Source organism: Schistocerca cancellata, chromosome 3 (assembly GCF_023864275.1).
Source record: "Schistocerca cancellata isolate TAMUIC-IGC-003103 chromosome 3, iqSchCanc2.1, whole genome shotgun sequence".
In the NCBI taxonomy this organism is placed as follows: Eukaryota; Metazoa; Arthropoda; class Insecta; order Orthoptera; family Acrididae; genus Schistocerca; species Schistocerca cancellata.
In genome coordinates, this window is record NC_064628.1 from 598,141,611 (window position 1) to 598,154,281 (window position 12,671).

Genomic DNA, 12,671 nt, shown 5'->3' on the forward strand with positions numbered 1-12,671 from the left:
TAAAGGAATACATTTGTCGGAAAGTTTGCACTTTCTCTTTGGCATTTTGGACAGGGCTACAACGTTATAAGATACAGTATTTGGAAACTTGGTGATCAATTTAAATAGGTAATATTTTACGTACAGTATAACAAATTTTTAACTTAGTGGGGAGTGAGGAGGAAGAGTCAGTGCAGGGGAAGCAATTAACAGCATTTCGTGCACTACTGACAACACAAACTTTGGCCCATCATCCGCTACGGCAGAAATGTCACACGGAAATAAGATTTTGCGACAGGGCCTATAAGGACGCTCCGTGTTTTTAGATTTCCAAATAGCTTTTGATACTGTACCACACAAGCGGCTTGTAGTGAAATTGCGTGCTTATGGAATATGTTATATCAGTTATGTGACTGGATTCGTGATTTCCTGTCAGAGGGGTGACAGTTCGTAGTAATTAATGAAAAGTCATCGAGTAAAAAAGAAGTAATGTCTGGCGTTGGCCAAGGTAGTGTTACAGGGCCCCTGCTGTTCCTTATCTATGCAAACGATTTAGGAAACAATCTGAGTAGCTGTCATAGGTTGTTTGCAGATGATGCTGTCGTATATCGTCTATTAAACTCAGCATAAGATCAAAACAAATTGCAAAACGATTTAGAAGAAATATCGGAATAGTGCGGAAAGTGGCAGTTGACCTTAAATAACGAAAAGTGTAAGGTCATCCACATGAGTGCTAAAAGGAATACGTGAAACTTCGGTTACACGATAAATCAGTCCAATCTGAAGGCCGTAAATTCAACTAAATTCCTAGGGATTACAGTTACGAACAATTGAAATTGGAAAAAACACATGGAAAATGTTGTGGGGAAGACAAACCAAAGAATGCTTTTTATTGGCAGAACACGTAGAAAATGTAAAAGATCTACTAAAGAGAATGCCTACACTACGCTTTTCTGTCCTCTTTTGGAGTAGTGCTGCGCGGTCTGGGATCCTTACCAGATAGAACGAGAACGTGCAACGAAGAGCATTATCGCGAAATAGGGGAGAGAGTGTCGCGGACATGTTACAGGATTTGGGATGGAGACCATTAAAACACAGGCGTTTTCGTTGCGGCGTAAAATAGCTCTGAGCACTATGGGACTTAACTGCTGAGGTCATCAGTTCCCTAGAACTTAGAACTACTTAAACCTAAGGACATCACACACATCCATGCCCGAGGCAGGATTCGAACATGCGACCGTAGCTGTCGCGCGGTTCCAGACTGTAGCGCCTAGAACCGCTCGGCCACCCCGGCCGGCGTTGCGGCGTAATCTTCTCACGAAATTTCGATCACTAGCTTTCTCCTCTGAAAGCGAAAATATTTTGTTGACGCCGATGTACATAGGGAGAATCGATCATAATAAAATACAGGAAATGAGAGCTCGCAAGGAAATATAAACGTGTTCGTTTTTTCCACGCGCTATTCGAGAGTGGAATAGTAGAGAATTATTGTGAAGGTGGTTCAATGAACCCTCTGCCACGCACTTAAGTGTGATTTGCAGAATATCCATGTAGATGTAGACATTGAAATATTGCATTATTTGTAGCAGTAAATAGTAAATAAAATTGATTCAAGTGAGCAGAAAACCAGTGACATTTGGAACTACAATAGTGCGTATACCGCATGCCAATAAGTACAAAATAAAATAAATTCAATTCCAATGACTCAATGAATAGAAAACCAATGGCATTTTAAACTACAGTAGTGTATTTACCCCATGCCAGACAGTTCGATCGGAACTTTTGGGAGCAACGAGGAAAGGCACCATATCTATCGACTTTTACCGTGTAATTACCGGCTTTAGTAAAATATACTTACATCGATAGCAAGCTGTAGACAGCAATCTAATCAGCTGAATACAGCAACAGTCAAAAGCACTGTGCGCACAGTTACAGACAGATTTGCGAGAACATGATTGTGAGAAACACGGTGTGCTGCGCGCTGAGTAGAGCAGGTTCTGTCGGTTTGACAATGCAAACATTGTTCACAATCAAAAAGATGATAAACCGAGACATTTGAAGGTCCCGAAAGATGTACCGAGACATCGGGACTTGAAATTCAAAACCGGTACAATCCCGATTAATCGGGACACTTGGTAATCCTACCTAGGGATTACAGTTATGAACAACTTAAAATCGAACAATCAAATCGATAATATTATGCGGAAGGTAAACTAAAGACTGCGCTTTATTGACAGACTTAGAAGATGCGAAATGGCCTGCTAAAGACACCGCCTATACTATGCTTGTCCGTCCTCATGGAGTGAAGCTGCGCGGTATGGGATCCGTATGAGAAAGGATTGACGGAGGCCGCTCGTTCTATATTATCGCGGAATAGGGGAGTGTCACGGATATGACACGCGAGTAGAGGTGGCAATGAGTAAAACAAAGGCATTTCTCATTACGACGAGATCTTTTGACATTTCGATCGCTAACTTTATCCTCCGAATGCGAAAATATTTTGTTGGGGCCAAGTGAACACAGAAAAAAATGATCATCGTAACAAAATAAGAGAAACCAAAGCCCGCACGGGAAGACTTACGTGTTCGTTTTATCGGTCGATGTTCGAGAATGGAACAATAGAGAACCCATGAACCATCTGCCACGCACTTATAAAGTGTGAATTATACAATAGTCATGAACACTGCAGATGTGAAGCGTTGTTGTTTTGCTGTGTCAAACACTTTTAGGGGTGTCAAATGCTTCTCCTACGTCGTGAGTGAATGTAAGAACTTTTTACACGAAGAATTTTCGTGACTAGGAGGCCAAAGAACGTGTCTGAAATGTTGTTGGTGCACTCAACACTCCTAACCAGAACTTTCAGCCCAAATAATAGTTCCGTAATCTGTACAGCCTGTCCTTCGTCGTCACCACACTCCGTAGTTACTCTACTTGCATCGTGTATAATAGCACACTCATTGGACACTTTCAAATTATGTTACAGTATAAATTCTTTGTCTAGAAATGTCTTCAGTTTTCGTTTGTGCCGTGTATGTGTTCTACACTGTTCACCAGTTTGATTACAATCATTTCACTACTTTTTTAGGCCTATTACTGTAGCCACTTTTCCAACATGTAACGGAATGCAATTAGCATACTTTGGTTCATCATTAGGGAAAATTCAGACGGTCTACGAACGAGATTACTTACAAAACTCTCATGCAACACACCCTGAAATAATGCTCAGATGAGTGGGACCTATACCAAACTGAACTGACAGAGGATACTGAACGCATACAAAGGAGGTCATCTCGAATGGCCAAATCTTTGATTGACTCAAGGGAGTGAGTCACGAGAATGAAACACAACTAGCAGACGTTCCAAATCAGACAACTATACCGCGAAATGCTACTTAACAAAATGTCAAGGAGCGTTATCAAACGAGTAATCTAGGTATATACAGCAGATCCCTACGTTTCTCTGCTGTAAGGATCGCAAAAACAATATTAGATTAATGAAGAGGCACATACAGAGCAGTGTAACCATTGTTAACCGCGCGCCACACGGAAATGGAACGGGAGGTTCCCTAAACAGCGGCACAAGGGGAAATACCCTCTGTCCGGTACTTAACAGTGATTTCCGGATGTCGGTGTAAATGTAGCCGCAGGAAACGGTGATTTCACAATTTGGATTTACTACAACCAAAGACTAAGTTAAATCATTGAAGCTTAAGAGCACCCTGACAGACTGCCTGTGTTGATTGTTTTCGCGGAAATTCGCGTCCGCGGCAAGCGCTAGGCGACAGTCACGTGGTGGCGGAGAAGGTGGGTGGGAGGGGGTCACGTGACGCCTGCACTAAAGCAGATGCCGGCACACAGCTGACGACACACGCCGCGAGGCACAGTAAGCAGAGTGGTTGGTGTGTGGAATAACGCTACTGTCTGTGAGTATGCTACTCGATATTTCCGATTCTGAGAGTTACTGTTGTTTACAGCCCGCCGACCTTTATCAAAAGACAGCAGCACACTCTTTTGTGTCGTCTGAGTCTTTTTGCGACGTTGTGTCTGAACAAAATCCTTTCTGTTTTCGACCCAAGCTGACTGTCGAATATGACAACCGTTCAAGTAAGGTGGCATGAAAACTGACAGGATTTTGTTCAATAGTAATTTCTTTTTTGTACTAGCTCCTTATTGAAGCATAACTAAGTGTAACAACATATGTCTGCATGATCCACACCTTCTAGCTCAATAAAAATATACGTAAGTTTGTTTTTCTAGAAGGCAAGAACTGGAGAACGGGAAATTATCAAACTTATCTTCCAATAATAATAAAAAAAATACGCTTAAGCATTGTTGAAACTGGACACGAAGTGGTGACTCGGCGCCTTTCCTCTGTAACTACTTAATAATCGCGTGCGTTGTACCGTACGTAAAAACTAGTCTTATAGGCCGTTCCCTTCAATTATGAAACTACTGCTTTTCAAATCTCTTGCTTACATTTTTTTTTAAATAGCTACGTCTAGTTTGTTTATTTCTTGATCTTACTGTGTTCGTTGCCCAAGTTAATCCGGCAGAAGAGTTCTGTCCTGTGCTCTCACATTTATGGATCTGGTCGAAACCACGTAATGACAGCAAAAAACACGTCTATGGCAAGGCCCTGCGCTGCTTCTCCATGGCGGCAGTGAGTCTGCCACAATTAAATCGGAATTAGTTGTAACTGCTGTTATGTCTTTTCGTGTGTATGGTCAGTTATTTGCAGTGTGAAAAAGGTTGTTGATGAAACGTGTGATTTACTTGAGTATGTGTTTTGAAACAGTAGTTCGCAAGGAAGTAAGACCAATTGCCGCTCTATTGTGTCAGTCGCTTCGGAATGACGTTGCTGTTGTTGATACCCACAAGAAATTGTGCACTTGGCCAAGCTCTACATAAAACGTAATTTATTCCTCACATGTATGACACACAGTCATGTATGATCCAGGTAGGCAAGAAGATTTGTATTTTGCTGAATTGTATGGAAGTTGTTATTGCGCCGACCGGTGTGGCCGAGCGTTCTAGGCGTTTCAGTCTGGAACCGCGCGACCGCTACGGTCGCAGGTTCGAATCCTGCCTCGGGCATGGATGTGTGTGATGTCCTTAGGTTAGTTAGGTTTAAGTAGTTCTAAATTCTAGGGGACTGGTGACCTCAGATGTTCAGTCCCATAGTGCTCAGAGCCATTTGAACCAAGTTGTTATTGCGTTGAAGTACGGAAAACTGTAATGGTCTTTTCAGACATGGTGACGAGGGCACCTACGTACTTACCCTCGACGATTTGATTCAGATTAATAGGATATATACGACAAGGACATCGAGATATGCAAACAGAAACACGCAACCCTCGTCCATTATCGAGAAAATCGGGTTTAAAAATTTTAAGCGTGCATATGTTCTGTGTATCGTAACTGTTACTCAAGAATTTCGCAGCAGCTGGAGTAAGCGTTTAGGTTCATAAGAGCGAGATCTCTTATCGAATCTCACTGCCGGTACATCTTGTTTTTTCATTCCCAGGGAATTCTAACAACAGATTTATTACGTCTCGTAAATTATCAGTATTTAATGATTCATGTGTTATTTGCATAATCTTTATCTTGATAAAGGATATGACTTTTTCGTGAAGAGATGTGATATAAAAATCGGATGCATAAGAAATTTCAGTGAAAACAGTATAGCAATTTCATTTACATTACTTTACCTATATTCGTGGAAACTATATGGATATGTAACCTGTGGATCACTGCACGAATCTGGACGATACGGATCGTAGGAACATGGAAACCAATAATTATTGCAACGTACAGCCGAATTTTTGTATGTGCACCGTTTTTCAATATGCTTTTTGCAAAACAAACTTGGTTTATATTCATAAACGGTTCTCGGTCGTCACACAACTTCATCACGTACCACGCATATCTGCTGTTACAATTACGGGAAATGGAAGAAAAGCAAGTATACCGGAAGCGAGATTCGATCCAGAGACCTGGCTAATATGAAATGTGGCACTTACGCGCTCGGCTGCGGACTCATCGATTACTACTGACCGTCATACTAAGTACAGAATCACACTTAAAATGTTCAAACGCGATTTTCTCGGAAACTATTGAGACTTGCGTCTCCCTGTTTACATGTGATGAAGACCTGGTCGTACCCTACGTATCACACAAATCGGAGAGGCGAAGTTCGTCCGGTGAGACCTGAAGCAAACCGCTTTAATTGAGCCTAATGCGTTATTTCATATGAGAGGCGTCTGTAGCTCACTGTAGCAGTTGCTCAACTCGCTGCTCGCTTTAGTCAAATGGGAGCATTCAGACTGGAGGCAGTGAGCAACTTGCTGCAGCCAGCCACAGACTTGGGCAGTTCCGGTACATACCACAAAGGCACTTAACGCCATTTCTACCATTGGCAAGACAAGGCGGCATAATTTTAGGGGCGGCAAAGGGCGGGAAAAATTAATTTCAAATGAAACAGCAAAGAAATTGAGTAAATGGGGAGAAAAATGGAAAAGAGGAGAAATTAAAACGCCGAATTGTTTTTAAAAGCATACGGAACAGTTCATAAGCTTTACTACCTTTTACGGAAGTACACACATTGCCCCTACCCACCTAAAAACGAACCCTGCTGGTACTGGATACGAAACAAAAACTAACATGTCTGAGTGTCAGACTCGTAGCACGACATCATCGTAGAAACTGTGCCTTGTGCTTGGAAGCTGTTGTCTCAATTTACACCTTAGTGCATACTGCAATCTCTGTATTGCATATTGCTCTTTGTTGACGGTTGCATTTACACAAGTAACTTAGGGACTCATGACCTCAGCAGTTAAGTCCCATAAGATTTCACGCACGCACACACACACACACACACACACACACACACACACACACACACACACACAAGTAACGTGCGAAAGGACTTTTTCTGCTTTAAAGAGTAAAAGTCTCTGTGCTTTGTTAGGACAAGAACTCTTAGAAGCATTAGTGGTCTTGAACATTGAAACGGGTATTATTAATAACTCTGCTGTTGTGTTTCATGATAAAAGTTATGTGTTTGCCGCATCATCCAAAGCTTTGACGAAGTTGTTGATTGATAGACAGGTCACAACAAAATTCAGCAGGTGGGATAACATCATAGAAGTGCCCAAGTTTGATGCTTCAACATGTCTCCCATCAGTATTGCATGTTTCTAAAGTGAGGGAAAAATTCATTCGCACCATAATATAGTTCCAGGCTTTCATTAGTCCATTTTCTTGCAATTAAATAAAATAATTGAGGCCCAATTTTGCTGCAGTCGTGTTGTCAGTTGAGTAGTAGTTTAAAATGTTCAACACATTCTTCCTATTTCAATTATTTTGGGAAATTAAAAAAAAACTGAAGACAAAAACTTTAAAAAAATGAGGACATTTGTTGTCCTCAATAAATTTTAAAGGAATTGAAAACAAAGCATGAAAATTGAGGACCGTCTCCAGAAAACGAGGACGTCTGGTCACGTTGCTTTAACAATTAAAAATATAATAGAAGATTTAGATTGTTGTTCTGTTGGGTGGTGGGGGTGGTGGAGGAGGAGGGGGTGAGAATATCAGAGACCGATGTTGCTAAAAAAGAGAAGGCGTCATTTCTCGCCTACAACGCAAAACACCTAGCAAAGGCGCCCATACGGGAATTTGTAGTGGGAGGAGGGGGGGGGCTAGACCTTGGATATGGAGTATTTTTAATATTTTGTAAGACTTGTAAGCAGGCATAAAAAGTTCCAGTCCAGCCCTGTTAAAAACCTGCGTAATATCGATTTTTTAAACCATTTTAATATCGATTTTTAAACCATTTTCTTCATAGTCTTCACTATATTATTTTATTAATCAGAAAACTAGGGAGCAGGGAGGCGGTCTCCCCCCCCCCCTCCCCGCGTGTGGGCGCCCACGGTTACGTACACAGGCACGGTCAAGGCGGTAGCTCTTATTGTTTCTACCCGTTTCCCATTATTCGTCATTACTACATAGTACACTAAAGGTCATTTTAGTCTCCACCAATTTAAAGAGTGGTTCTGTCTATTACAGAGCTCATCAAATTACGTCAGTAAGACACAGTAGAAACTGAACAAATGGTTAGAATCTGAAACTCTCTGGCCGACTGAAACAATGTGTCAGACCAGAACTCCTACCTGGCGCTTTGCGTTTCGCGGGCAATGCTCTTAACCAACTCGGGACCCACCTTTACACCTTCTGCCAGTACCTCTGTGCCCGAATCATCGATGGAAGTCAGTGGAAACCTTTTTTTACGTGATTCTTTATAACCACGTACCAGCACCGATCACAACTACTTTCTCTGTGGGAAACTAATGAGAAGTGCTTATGAAATTGGGCCATGGTTCAAGCGGAATTCTTACGCTGTAGTTTTCACAGCAGTGGCTGAGAGAGATAAAGAAGGTATTTAACTAGGACTATCAAATTCCTCCGTTGCGTCCGATGGTCTGCCACGCGAGGATTCCTCCTATTTCATAAGCATATTGATAGGATAAGAATAATCTGGCAGCCTACTGGGGATGGAGGTAGCAGAGCCGTTATTACTCTGACGGGAATCCCAAACACTGGAGGGTGAAAACTACGAATCATAGTCGAACAAAGAATATTTGATTTCACCTTCTGTTTTTGGTTAATAGCCCAACAGCTATTAGTAATAAAGTTAGAGAGAATAGTGGTCATATAATGCTACTTAATTTTACAGCGTGTAGTGGCTACAGCCCACTGACAGTACGCCGTCTTTGAACGATAACATTCCTCTGCTGTGTGGGCGCCTTATCGCGCATGTTCCAGTCAAGGTTCTAAAGCAGCGTAGTAGGGATGGGAACAACTGACCGGTTAAAATCGATACCGATATTTTAGTTTTGAGTAACCACTATTTTTCGTTATTTGTTGTTAGTTTTTTCATTTTTACTAATAACCGGGTAAAAAGCAGGCATATCGCATCATCATAATTGCAGTGCTAGATTTTGGTTTTTAAATAAAACATTTAAAAAAAGTAATGTTTAATCGTAAGATTCCCGTTGCTTTGAAGTATTGGATTATTATAGAAATTGGAAAAAGAGATTAGCACTAATTTCATGACAACACCTACTGTTAGAAACTAGCAACAAACACATGACAAAGAATAGCAGCATTGCAGCGACAATAATGTCCATGTTATCTTGTGTAGTGGCTTCCGTGTACGTGCAAGACCTGCCCCCACGTGGTCTATACGGTGGTCTTACGGTAGTTTATGCGGTAGTTTCTCACTTGTAGCCGGCCGTGGTGGCCGAGCGGTTCTAGGCGCTTCAGTCCGGAACAGCGTGACCGCTACGGTCGCAGGTTCGAATCCTGCCTCGGGCATGGATGTGTGTGATATCCTTAGGTTAGATAGGTTTAAGTAGTTCTAAGTTCTAGGGGGCTGATGAAGCGGACGGACTGTCAACGTTAATAGTTTGTCGCCATGGGAATATCCTGAGCTAATATTGCGAGTTACATGCAACGTCTCTCCGTGGTGCTTGACAGCATATAGAGGCGATTTGTAGTCTGATGGGGACGTCGAGCTAGGTGGCTCCACTGGCACAATTAGTGTTTACAAAAGTCTTCTCCTCTCCAGTACGCTGTACTACTACCCTGTCTGGTCTCTTACGATATCCCCTCCTCGCATATCGCATTGTCATCTATCGTTTAAGTAATATTTTAGTTTATAATCGACTTTTAGTTACCACTAGTTGTCTTTCCATCACTCAGATTCTTTTGAGAATATGCTTCATAAGAGGTTCTGTTTGATAACGTTGAAACATTATTAACTCAGAAGTAATGATTACTTATTGTTCCAAGATAGAGGTCGCTAAACTCGTCACACGCAACACTTTACTAAGTGATACGATTGTTGTCCGAACTTTCACACCAAAACGCTATAAAGGCTCTTTCATTAAGAACGACACTTAAAAATTTGAAAAAAAAAAAATCCCTCTACGAATCAAAGTAAGCTGTGCTTCATTTTAAAGCTTAGACATTGCAGCTATGTTGTACACAAAGTACCGTTCGAATATGAACCACGGCTTTGAACACACTAAGGGACACGATGGCTCCAATTGTTAATCACTGTCCAACGTTAGTGGCGTTACGTCTGCGGTAGCCTGATCAATATTCGCCTCAAAATATTCCGAACTTTGTGGCTTGTCAACAAAGATCTGGGCGTTCACGTAGTCCAAAAGAAAAGAGAAATTCATGGGTGTTAAATCGGACGACTGTTGCGGCCAATTAACAGATTCACGTCTTGAGATGTTCCGGGGCAAGACTTCTACCTCAGCAAATCGAGCGTAGCGTTAGTTGTGCGGCACGTAGCTCCATCCTACTGTGACCACATGTTTTCAGAATCAGTATTCTCAAGTTGCTTTTAAAAACAATTCGGCGTTTTAATTTCTCCTCTTTTCCATTTTTCTCCTCATTTACTCAATTTCTTTGCTGTTTCATTTGAAATTAATTTTTCCCGCCCTTTGCCGCCCCTAAAATTATGCCGCCTTGTCTTGCTAATGGTAATTAGTAATGGCGTTAAGTGCTTTTGTAGTATGTACCGGAACTGCCCAAGTCTGTGGCTGGCTGTAGCAAGTTGCTCACTGCCTCCAGTCTGAATGCTCCCATTTGACTAAAGCATGGATCTGCAGCGGTTGCTACTGACGGTGACGCTTCTTCTGTCATCTCGAAAGAGAGAAGGCCCAATGACGCCGCCATGGTGTATAGCACACCAAACATTGAGTTTTTCTGAATACAATGGCACCACGTGGACCACTTGTCGATTCTTCTCGCTCCAATAACGAAAGTTTTGCGTATTGACAAAGCTATAAGACAAAAATACCTCTCGTCTGAGAAGATTTTTCCTCTCAAACCAGGATCAGCTTCCAACTGCTTTACGCCTCAATCAGCGAACACCAACGCAGTCTGTGGTCGTTTGGCTTAAGCTCTTGAGTCTATGAAACTTTGTATGGATGCAGACCCAAGTCGTTTCGCAAGATTCACAGAGCTAAAGTCTCGTATAGCCGCAACCATTGAGATCGGCTTGAAACTGACAATTAGGCTCTTTCTCGATACTGGTCGCTACTGTTGCGGTATTGTCCTCTATTCGCGCCCTTGTCTTCTTGGTGGCTTCTGGTCGTGTAGAGTAAAATCCTGCAACTTGGCCACAGTGCGTCGTATAGCCTGAGCATACAGACTGTGATGGCAATCGAATTCTCCACAACTGAGTTGCCACTTTGGTAAAATGTTTAACGATTTTTAAACGTTCATTAAGCGTGAGTCGCTGCATGACGAAACTGCAAACAGTACTGGACATTTTCACACCTGGAAGCACACAAAAATATTAGAAATTGGAAGGTAGAAAGATCCTATATAAATAATCAAAAAAATGGCTCTGAGCACTATGGGACTTCACTGCTGTGGTCATCAGTCCCCTAGAACTTAGAACTACTTAAACCTAACTAACCTAAGGACATCACACACACCCATGCCCGAGGCAGGATTCGAACCTGCGACCGTAGCGGTCACGCGGTTCCAGACTGTAGCGCCTAGAACCGCACGGCCACTACGGCCGGCTATATATAAATAATTACGGGAAACAAATGCTTTCCCTCCCATTCTACCCAAGTCGTTACACTTTAACTCGTATCTGTCTCTAACATGAGCCTCAGAAAACTGGTAAGTACCAGTATCATTATTCATTAACATACAATACTGTGCATGCACTTCCGTCGCCTTTTCCCACAGGTTTGGATGTCAGTATTGAGCAGCCATGACGTAAAAGATAAGTAAACCAATATAGAGAGAATATCTATACATATTATAAAGTCCGTCGCCGCGTTTCTCTATTTGTGAAGGTTAATCTCATGCATTACTGCAGAGATTTTAATACCGTTTTCGTTAATACAAGAATGATTCACGAGGATGGTTTGTATATACAACTTCTGACTGCCACAACTGACAAGTAAGGAGCCCGGTTGCTGATTTTTAGTGCTACCCATAGCAAGATGGAAGGGTCGTTATAGTAATGTCTTGTGTGTGAATAGTCTCATCACAAGCTGAGCAGTGCATGAACCGATCCCAGGTTTCTTCGTTCTCCCGATAACATCGAACTTCACTATCTAACTATGAGACACAAAGAACACGCAAGGCACCGAAACGCCATCCAGTCGAATGGCTTCCACATGGGTAACAGAAATTGGAAAAAAAAAATCAGAGAGAAAAATCAGATTTGTATTTGTAATTCTCTGCGTAGTTTGATGACAGCCTGAAAGGGCGTGAAAATGTAAGTAGTACAGCAACATAATGATTTCATAAAAATATCAGGGACAACATTACTGTGCATAAAATTTCCACGGTTTGTTTGGCAGTTTTCGATAATGGCACCGACAACGGTCACCCGCTCGACAAAAACGTTAGCGATCGTTACGTACGTAGTTTGCTTTCCAGGGCGGTAGAAAAATGTATGGAACGCCTTGTCTGCCCAGAATCATTTGTTAAATTTGATGTAACCCCACAGAAAGGAAGGACTGCAATAGGCCGATCTTATATTGGTCTAATTCAGGGCTTAACAACCGGCCGGTTTTGAGCGCGAGTACTCGCGTCTGCTCAGGCACGTGCTCGCGAGCAGGTGCATGGTCGCGGAGTAGGGAGGGAGGGGGAATGC

The 12,671-nt window shown here is 42.1% G+C and overlaps 1 protein-coding gene across 1 annotated transcript in view; it reads left to right on the forward strand.

Annotated features, from left to right (window-relative positions):
* Nucleotides 1-3,807: 3,807 nt before the first annotated feature.
* The window catches only part of LOC126175490 (cyclic GMP-AMP synthase-like receptor), a 243,609-nt gene continuing 234,745 nt past the window's right edge, over nucleotides 3,808-12,671 (forward strand). Inside the window, exon 1 of the mRNA XM_049922310.1 lies at nucleotides 3,808-3,901. The gene's annotated coding sequence lies outside the window, so the exon portion shown is untranslated. The remainder of the gene's footprint in view (nucleotides 3,902-12,671) is intronic.